This window comes from Quercus lobata, chromosome 1 (genome assembly GCF_001633185.2).
Source record: "Quercus lobata isolate SW786 chromosome 1, ValleyOak3.0 Primary Assembly, whole genome shotgun sequence".
NCBI classification, from domain to species: Eukaryota; Viridiplantae; Streptophyta; class Magnoliopsida; order Fagales; family Fagaceae; genus Quercus; species Quercus lobata.
This window is the reverse complement of record NC_044904.1, coordinates 4,890,231-4,900,705: the sequence shown is the minus strand read 5'-3', so window position 1 is coordinate 4,900,705 and position 10,475 is coordinate 4,890,231. Positions and strand designations below refer to the sequence as shown.

General features: G+C 41.1%; 1 pseudogene; it reads right to left on the bottom strand.

Moving 5' to 3' along the window:
• Nucleotides 1–8,588: 8,588 nt before the first annotated feature.
• LOC115963175 lies at nucleotides 8,589–10,475 on the bottom strand (annotated as a pseudogene).

The window sequence follows — 10,475 nt, the reverse complement described above, 5'->3', positions numbered from 1 at the left end:
CATGGAGTAAATTTTGAAATCAGGATTCTGCCTGTCTGGCAATGAAAATCAAACCGGGAACGGGTTTCTATCCTTAGAATAATTTAGTGCAATGTTTCCACCTGTTCGGTGATGCAAATCGAACTGGGGATAGGTTTCTGTCCTTGGAGTAAATTTGAGATTAGGATTCCACCTGTCCAGTGATGAAAATCGAACCGGGTACGGGCTTCTACCCTTAGAATAATTTAGTGTAAAGTTTCTACCTATCCGGTGATGAAAATCAAACTGGGTAGGGTTTCTGTCCTTAGAATAATTTAGTGTAAGGCTTCCACCCGTTCGGTGATGAAAATCGAACTAGGGACAGGTTTTTGTCCTTAAGATAATTTAAATTTAGGTTTTCTCTGCATCTGTTAGCTGGGGTTAGTAAGTTAATAGTAACGAAACCAGGAGTGTGGGCATATCTGTATGAATAAACATTGCCCTTGCATTACTTAACATTACATACATATGCCATTACACTGAACCCCTATTCATGGGTACCGACGACTTAATGATAAAACTTCTTTAGATTATGGACGTTCCATGGTCGGGAAAGTGGTCTCTTATCAAAGTCCTCCAGATAGTATGCTCCTGCGCTTGCGATGGCGGTAACTCTATAAGGCCTTTCCCAGGTCGAGGCTAACTTCCCTGCATTAGTGTCTTGCATATGTCCTACTGCTTTCCGCAACACTAAGTCCCCAGCGCCAAATTCTCTTGTCTTCACATCCTGGTTATTACTACCGAGAAAGCTTTTGCTGATACTCGGCTAGCTGTATAGTTGCTGACTCTCGGCATTCTTCTAACAAATCTAAATGCTTTGCCATCAATTCATTATTCTAGGCAGAGGAAAACCCTGTAACCCGTGCGCTACATAGGTTTATCTCGGCTGGTATGACAGCCTCCGCCTCGTATGTTAGGGAGAATGGAGTTTCTCCATGGACCTTTTAGGGGTTGTTTAGTATGCCCATAGAACATTCAGCAGCTCCTCGGCCCACTTGCCCTTCATTCCTTCCAATCTTTTCTTCAATCCATTCATAATCGCTTTGTTAACGGCTTCAACCTGGCCATTGCTTTGGGGGTAAGCCAGGGTGGAATATTTGTTCTTGACGCCAAGATCACTACAAAACTCACGAAAGGCTTTACTATCGAATTGCAACCCATTATCAGATACGAGAGAGTCCAGCACCCTAAATCTTGTAACTATATTTCTCCACACAAACTTTTTAACATCTATGTCCCGAATACTAGCCAATGTCTCAGCCTCTGCCCATTTGGTGAAGTAATCCACAGCTACTAGAATGAATCTTCGATTGCCTGTGGCCCGGGGAAACAGGCCGAGAATGTCCAGCCCCCACTGTACGAAGGGCCAGGGGCTATTGACCGGGTTTAGACAACCTGCTGGCTGGTGGATCAATGGGGCATGCTTTTGGCACTATTAGCACTTTCGCATGTATGTGGCAGCATCCTTCTGCATCTGTGGCCACCAGAACCCTTGGGTCATCGCTTAATATGCCAATGAACTCTCCCTACATGACTGCCGCACACTCCCTCATGTAGTTCGACCAAGAGCTCACTAACTTTCTCGGGGCGCAAGCACAAAAGATATGGCTCCCCGAAAGACCTTCGTATAGTTTGTGGTTTGCCTATAACCAATATTGAGAGGCCACCCAACGTACCCTGCTAGCCTCATTTTCATCATCTGGTACTCAGTCGTCGGCTAAAAAGTTAACGATTGGGTTCATCCAACATGGCTCGGATGCTGTTACCACCGAGACACCTACCACAGCATTAATACTTGGTTTCGCTATGAGCTCCACCTTGATCATCTGAGGTACCTCCTCCATCATTAATGATGCCAATGTGGCCAGAGAGTCCGCATGTCGATTCTACCCTTAGGCCATTTGGATCACCTTTGCCTTTAGAAACTGATTTATAACCTACCTTACCATTCGCAAGTACTCCTTCATTTGCGAATCTCGGGCTTCAAAACTGCCTTGCACCTGACTAACCACCAATCGGGAATTTAAGAAAATCTCAACTTCCTGTGCGCCCATATCCAGATCAGCTCTTAATCCGGCCAGCAAGGCTTCATACTCAGCTTCGCTGTTAGAGGCCCTAAACCCCAACCTAAAAGAATGTTCCTACCTATCCCCTCTGGAGTGATGATAACAATCCTGGCCACAGCCCCCATTGCACTAGATGCATCGTCCACAAATACCTTCCATGTTTGGATATTCACATGACAAACCACTTTCATGTCTCTCCTCGAGGAAAATTCCACAACGAAATCGGTGAGAACCTGGCCCTTCACTAAACTTCTTGGTCAATACCTAATGTCAAAAGAACCAAGCCGAGTCTCCCATTTAGCTATTCGGCTCGTGAAATCATATCTCTTCAACAAGGACTGCAAAGGATATTCAGTCAGCATATAGACGATGTGGGCTTGGAAATAATGGGGCAACTTTCGTGTAGCGTGCATGAGGGCTAACACCAACTTCTCCAGGGGCTAGTACCTTGTCTCAGAGTCAACCAGGGTCTTATTGACGTAGTATACTGGCTGTTGTACTCCTTGGTCTCTCAGAAGCATGACACTTACGGCATGCTCTGACACCGAGAGATACATGAATAAATTCTCTCTGAGTTTTAGGGCTATCAACATAGGTGCCCGCACGAAATATTCCTTCAAATCCTAAAGGCCCTTTCACACTCTTCACTCCATTAGAATCCCTTCCACTTCTTCAAAAGCTGGTAAAATGGATGACAGCGGTCGGCGAACTTGGAAATAAACCAATTGAAGGCAGCTAACATACCGGTCAGCACTTGGACTTCCTTCGGATTGCTCGGTGGCTTAAGGCGCTTTATGGCTTCAATTTAATCGGGGTTGACTTCTATTCCTCAGTTAGTGGTTAAATACCCAAGGAACTTGCCAGCCCTTACTCCGAAGGCACACTTATCGGCATTGAGGCGCAGCTTGTGCCGTTGATGTACTTCGAACACTCCTTTGAGATCATCAATGTGTTGCATCTCCTATTTGATTTTTACCACCATGTCATCAATGTACACTTCAACTGTGCGTCCAATCTTGTCTCTAAACATTCTCGTCATCATCCGTTGATACGTGGCCTCGGCGTTCTTTAACCTAAACGGCATCATGGTATAATGATAGTTAACATCAGGGGATATGAACGCTATCTTCTCCTAATCCTCGGTAGCTAGGGCAATCTGATGATAACCCTAAAAAGTGTCTAAAAAGCTCATCCTTAGGTGCTTATAAGTGGCGTCTACCAGCTGGTCAATCTTCGGCATGGGAAATGTATCCTTCAGACATGCTTGGTTCAGGTCAGTAAAGTCAACACAGACCTTCCATTTGCCGTTCTTCTTTTTTACCACCACGGTATTCGCAAGCCACTTCGGGAAGAATATCTCCTTTATAGCCCTAGCTTCCTTTAATCTCTTAACCTCTTGCCTGACAGCCTTAACGTGCTCCTTAGCCAATCTCCTCGGCTTCTGCTTCTTGGAAGGGTATAAGGGATCCACGTTGAGCTTGTGAACTATGAACTCAGGGTCCACCTCAGACACTTCATACGGGCTCTAAGCAAACACATCTACATTCTGCACAAGAAATAGCAACATCTCTGCCCTCTCTTCATCCTTCACATTTGCTCCTATCAGAAAACTCCTATCATCATCCGGTAATATCCTTACTCTTTCCAAGTCTTTGGCACAACTAGCCCCCGCTTCCTTTTGGAGTCCCTGTAATTGCTATAAGGGAGTCTCCTCGGTTGACTCCTTTTGCTTGATTCCTCGATTAACTGTGGCTACCAAGCATTGCCTAGCCACTTGCTAGTTGCCCCCTACTATGACAATACCTTGCTCGGTGCAGAACTTTACCTTTACATGCAAGGTGGACGGTATAGCCCCCATTGCATGAATCCAGGGCTTTCCAAGGATCGCCGTGTATGGAGAAAAAGAAGCGACCACTATGAATGTTACCATCACCTCTTTACCTTCCATATTCATGAGAAGCGAGATCTGCCCTTCTAGGATAACCATACGGCCATCAAACCCTATCAGCGGTATATCGTACTTGGAGAGATCTTCATTCTTCAGGCCAAGCCCTTTGAACAGGTCGGGATACATCACCTCGGCACCACTCCCCTAATCTATCAACATTCTCTTTACTATGAAATCATTTATTCGGGCTGTAACCACCAAAGCATCATCATGTGGTTGAATCATGCCCTCCAGATCATCATCATTGAAGGTGATGGGCTGCCGAGTTTACTTCAGCTTCTTATCAGAGGGTTGCTCACTCACGCTGCTTTTTGCCGATACCACAACCAGCACCCCCTCCTCTTGGACACCTGAGAGCCCCTTAGGGCTGCGTGGATGACTTCTATTACTCCCATTAGGGGTGGGAGAGGATTCTCGTGGGGCCAAGCACCCTACCCGGCTTCCTGATGCCTAGGTTCCATCATGAACTCTTTCAAATACCCTGCCTTCACTAACTGCTCTAGATGATCTTTTAACACTCTACACTATTCGGTGGTGTGCCCTTTATCCTTATTGTAAGTATAGTACAAGTTCTGATTCCTCCTTGAAGGGTCACCCCCATCTTGTTTGGCCACCGGATGTACGACTCATTCTTGATTCGATCCACAATCCTGTGCACCGACTCCTTGAAGGCTACATTCACTTCCCCTATCTATGGCCCTGGCTCTTGAATTCTCAAATCCTTCTGCGGCCTTGACTGTAAATCACTCTACCAAGGATGATATATGACCAGGGCCTTGCCTTTGCTTTGTAACCGATCATCCTCCAACCGTTTATATTCTTCAATATGCCTCATCAACTGCCTCATATCCTCGGGAGGCCTTCTTGTCAACGAGTCTCGCAATTCAAAATCCTCAAGCAACCCCATTCGAAAAGTACTCGCCACAATTTTTTTGTTACCTCCGCTAATCTCGTTGTACAGCTCCCAGTATCGGTTAGCGTAGCTGCGGAGGGTTTCCACAGCCCCCATTTTCATTGATAGCAATGCGTCGACGGGCAGTGGAACTTGGCTGCAAATCATGAATCGAACACCAAACTATTGAATCATCTTGGAAAAACTGTGAATCGAGCCTTTCCTTAACCGTTGAACCACCTCAACGTAGTGGGACTGAGGCTCGAGGGAAATATCTTACACATCAATGCATCGTTATAAGTGTGTAAAGACATCATTTGAATATAATGGCTTACAGCATCGATGGCAGCATTCTGGGGTCGTCGCTCCTTCGGGGAAATCGAATCCCGATCTGTATATTCCCGCGAGAGATCTTAGTGGCGATGAGATCCTGATTGATGGGACCCTACTCCACGGTGACCCTCCACACTAGCCAACCCTTCTCCTCGCTCCTCATGGTCCCATCTCCAACGCCTACCTCTCGCTTCTAACTCCAAATCCCTCACCAACCTATGTAGACGCTCAAGTTCCTCATCCCTCTGCTCAAGCTCTTCATCCCTTTTGTCGAAACAATTACGCCCTGAAGCACCAGACACGGTCTGGTACGTCTAAAATGACCCTTCTCCAAGACTAGACTGCCTTTGCTCCTCATACTCCCTATCTTCGCGTCCCTTCTGCCTTCTTTCCCACTAGGTGGATCCCCGAGAAGATCTTCCAGAGCCACTTTCAGCATAGCTCCCAGATTGTCCTCTAGACATTTTCCCGTATGCGTCCTAGTAGAACCACAACTTCGTAGGAGATTCCCACAAACGGCGCCAATAATGCGTACCCAAAATTTGGTTCTTGGGCTCAAGCTTTACTTGGCCTCACAATTTATTTGTGTGGTGGGCTTTGGGTTTCCTACTATGGGTGGTCCTATGCTCGGCAACCCAAATGCACTCTTGTTTCCTTAGATCCTACTTTTTACCTCACAGAGTCACTCCTTTTCTCTCTTGGTCTTCTCTCCCCCCTATTTTTCCAACGCCCATTCCTCATTCTCTTATCCTATTTATAGGCTAAGGTAAGTGGAGATGTTATGATTACCCCCCTTACTAGTGCAAACAAGGGTCCAATTCCATCATCTCTAAGTGGATGTTCCATTGGGAATGGTGGTAATGGCATTGGAACTGATTCCCACCTCCAAAAGCCCGCTCAGCAACGATATTCTCGAAGGCACTGCCGAGCAGCAGAGTACAGGGTTTCTCCTAGCAATAACATCTTCGACCTGGTTAGAGACGATCAGGAGGGCTTACTTTGGGTATCCAAGACGGTGCAGTCTCATTTCAGCTCTTGGGCCTAGACTGGGCCTTGAGGCATCTGGATATAGGCTAAAGTTCTGGAATGGGGGCAAGGTCATATGATGTATTGTGAGGCTTGGGCCCAAGGCCCGTGGGGTCTGTGGCCCAACCCCGTACAATACCTAAGGCCTGTGGGGCCTGTGGCCCAGCCCCGTATAGGCGATTAGTATAAAACATAATGCAAGATTTGTTTTTTTCTGTCTTGGCCACACTAATTAATTTTTTTGTTAGAAAATATTGGAGATATAACGGGATAATAAATATAACACTTTTGTGATCTATAGATTATGGGGAAGGGTTTTTTTTTTTTTTTTTTTTTTGAGAAGATGATTGTGGAGATGTTAATTACAACATTTGACTTTTATAGTCATGAACAATGTCAAATTAGGATTCAAGAGAGAGAGAGAGAGAGAGATAGTTTATTATATTTTTCATAAATCAATAATATATTAGAGTATGGTACAAATCTTATATTACAATGAATAATAACATGTGTATATATAGTAGACTAAACCCCAGACTAATAGATTTGTAGTTCAAGTACGAGGCTTGGCTTGCACACAAAGTAGAATTAGACTTGGGCTTATGCTAACAGGCTAATACATCTCTAACAATGAGGTATTTTTTTTTCCTTCTTTTTGTGAAGATGATTGTGGAGAAGTTAATTACAACATTTGACTTTTACAGTCATGAACAATGTCAAACTAGGTTTTAAAAGAGAGAGAGAGTGTGTGTTTATTATATTTTTCATTATTTTATTTTAATTGAAAGTTTTTGAAATCATGGGTTTAATTTAAAAATTAATCCTTCTTCTCAAAAAAAAAAAAATTACAAATTAAGAATATGATTTTTCTTGATATACGATTTAGGTATTAAAATTAATCAAGAATGAGTAATGAGAAGATTATAAAAATCAGAATTATTAGTAAGGATACATAAAATCAACTCTTGCAATCCATTAGGCTTTTTTTGTTAGGTTCGTATTTATAGGTTGGAAATTCTGAACCAAAATTAAAGATTAAGTCTAGAAGTTGCTAAAGACTGGGGTTCAAGACTGTCAAACTGATGATGAAAGCTAAGTTGTTGCACACACTTAAAAACCAAAGAGCCAGATTGCTATTGTGAAGAATCTTTGAGAATATTCTTGAAGTTGTAGACTCATTACAAAAAACTGGAGCTATCTCGGCATTTTTAAACCATCAAGATATCCCCAAAATGCCCCGGTATAGTCCAAAATGCCTTATCCCGGCGCTTTTTTTTCCTAACGCTTTGTAGTGCTGTGCAACTAGTGTAAACAAAATTCACAATAGAAGAGTCCAAGAATTTAGTGTTTTATGTGGTCATATCAGTAAGTTTTACTTGGAGTTGCTATAAGCTTAGGGTTGATTCTATTGTAAACTTCAATTCTATATAGTGGATTTATTTCCTTGAGGGTTGGTTGTAAATCCCTAGCGAGTTTTTCCTATCTAGGGCTCTTTGTAACCATATTGCCTTGTTCTTTATTTGTTTCACTTGTTTTGCGGTATTGATTTGTGATACAATTAACCATAAATTGAACTTGAAAGCATGATTTCTTAATTAACTTGGCATAAAACTAGTTAATTCATAACAATCGGGATCTAAATTCCCAACACTATTTTTTTTTTTTCCACTTTAAAACCCACACATTTAGGGTCCATTTAGATACAGCTGAAAATTGAAAACTAAAAATACTATAGCAAAATAATTTTTAAATGTGTGAATAGTACTGTGGAACCCATTTTTAATGAAAAAGTTGCTAAAAACTGAGGTCTGTGGATCCCGTGAACAGTGCACGGGACCCACTGATGTGTTGAAAAGTGGCTAAAAAGTCAAATATTACGGCTATTGTTCATGAACAATAGCTGTAATAGTGAATTTTGTCTCTTGAAACGCGCGCAAAAAAAAAAGAGTAAAACGCTGGAAACGTAGACGTGGGTAGAAATAATTTCTATCCAAACGCACAAACGCAAATGTGGTCACAATTTTTTTTAAAGATAAAAAACTCATTAAAAATAATAATTTTTTTTTCTAAGTCAAGGTGGTCCTGTGACCACCCTAGACACGATATGAAGCTGCCCTATTTGAATATAGAAAGAGAAATTGGCAAAAGGATAATTAGATAAGTTAGAACTAACATAATAAGGGGTAGGTCTTAGTTTGGCACAATAATAAAAAGAGTGGGGTTATATTTAAAGTGACATTTATCAAAAGAAACAACATATATATATATATATATATATATATATATATATATTCATGTTCCCTTCATTTATTTAACATGTGCCTTAATACATGAAACTTAATATAGTTTCTTTTCTTTTATAATGAAACTTAATAGTTTCCTGCTACTATTAGAGAATAGGGAACACATAATTCCTCTCTTTAATTCATGGACAGAAGGTAATAAGGTAATCAGGTCTACCAGAGCAGGTAAATGTGCTGTCTTTATCATCATAAGCATAGCTATAAGCTTGACGGCACTGCTGCTTAAATAGACGAGAATAGTCTGTAGGTGGACATGTTTGTGGAGTATTAAAAGTGCCAGTGCAACAATACTTTGGCCTATTTAAAGCAGTGCATGCACTCTTACAAGCAAGCACTCTCCCATCAGATCCTTTCATTTGAAGCTCTGTCGGGCATGCCTTGGTCACGTTGGTTGGACAGCTCGAGGCCCTGCATTCATCAGACCCGCCTTGTGTGGCTACCGAAATAGGCAAGTTGAACCCATCTACAAGGCTAACGTCATAAAAATCCTGTCCACCATCAGCTGCTATGAAGATTTCTACTAAGGAAGCTGGCGGCTTTGCACCGTTACCATTGCATGCAACCTAACCATTGAATAACAGTTAAATAATTAAATTCGCTATTTTTTAATTGTTTAAAATTTTTGAGATAATCAAATAAGAGCAACTGATACTTCTGAGGTCGAACCTTGTCTTTATTTTACATTCCATTTAAATAAATAAAAAAGAAAAAAAAATATAAAAGAGAGAATAAAAATCTCATGTTTTGGACTCCACTTATTAAGGTGAAGTCTGAACTCACACATGAGAGAGAGCGTAAGAATAATTGTAAAATGATTAAATTCATTAATTTTCTAATAATTTAAGATTTTAGAATAATTAGTAATTTATCACCTGACCAGTGCTACATTCGGCAGTAGCACAAGTGAACTTTCCAGAGCTGTCGGTCATTTGGTTCGGGCCCAAAACCGACCTTTCCATAGAGGTGGGGCGTCCAATGATAAGGATGCTTTGGATGATAACTCAAATCCAGTATTAGATAATTGAGGTTGTTGATCCGCAGTTAGGGTTCCTGGCCAAACAGTATTTTGACAGTTGTTTGTGAAAGTTATTCTAGCAGAGTGAGCACCTGCATGCAACATATATAAACCATACTCCTTGTCACCATCTAGAACATGAAAACAAAACCTTTCTTGTAAGTAGCAAAAAGAAGTAGGAGATCCATATACCATTTTTAGTGGTAGATACACTTATCATTATGATCGTTATGATTTAACAGTTAGCAATTTGAAACCACAATATTATTTCTTCTATTCTATTTGTAAGAGTTATATTAGCCCAAGATCCATTTGTTGACTCAGCTTCATTGTAAGTACGTAAAAGAATGGAAGAGAATGTATTTTATTATATTGAGAAATTAAACTATAACAGGTCTATATAGATAAATAAGTAAATAAGAATGTGACCTGTTCATCAGAGGGGCACTATACATTTCTTACTTTACATCATCTTTACACATTACGATTTCATATAAAAAGTGTTTACATATCTATAAAATGTGGATAACAAGTGTATATTAACAATTGTGTAAAAACTTTTCACATAAAATCTAAATATGTGTTTCATGTGTAAAATAAATGAATATAATAGCAACACTTTGGGAATTCGTGGGGGTTTATGGCTTTATTTTCGCAACCTAAAATTTTGTGATTTTTTTAGGAAGAAAAGAGAGAGAAAAAAAAAAGAAATAGAAAAAAGACGAGGCTTACTGACAAAAGCAATGTGCTAATGCATATCAGAATTTAGGAACTAATTCCTGAGGCATACCAGATAGGAAAAAGAAGGCCATTGTAAGGCTGTAGAGTGCCAAGGTTTTCGTCATTGTACGATTGTTACTCATGGTGGTAACGA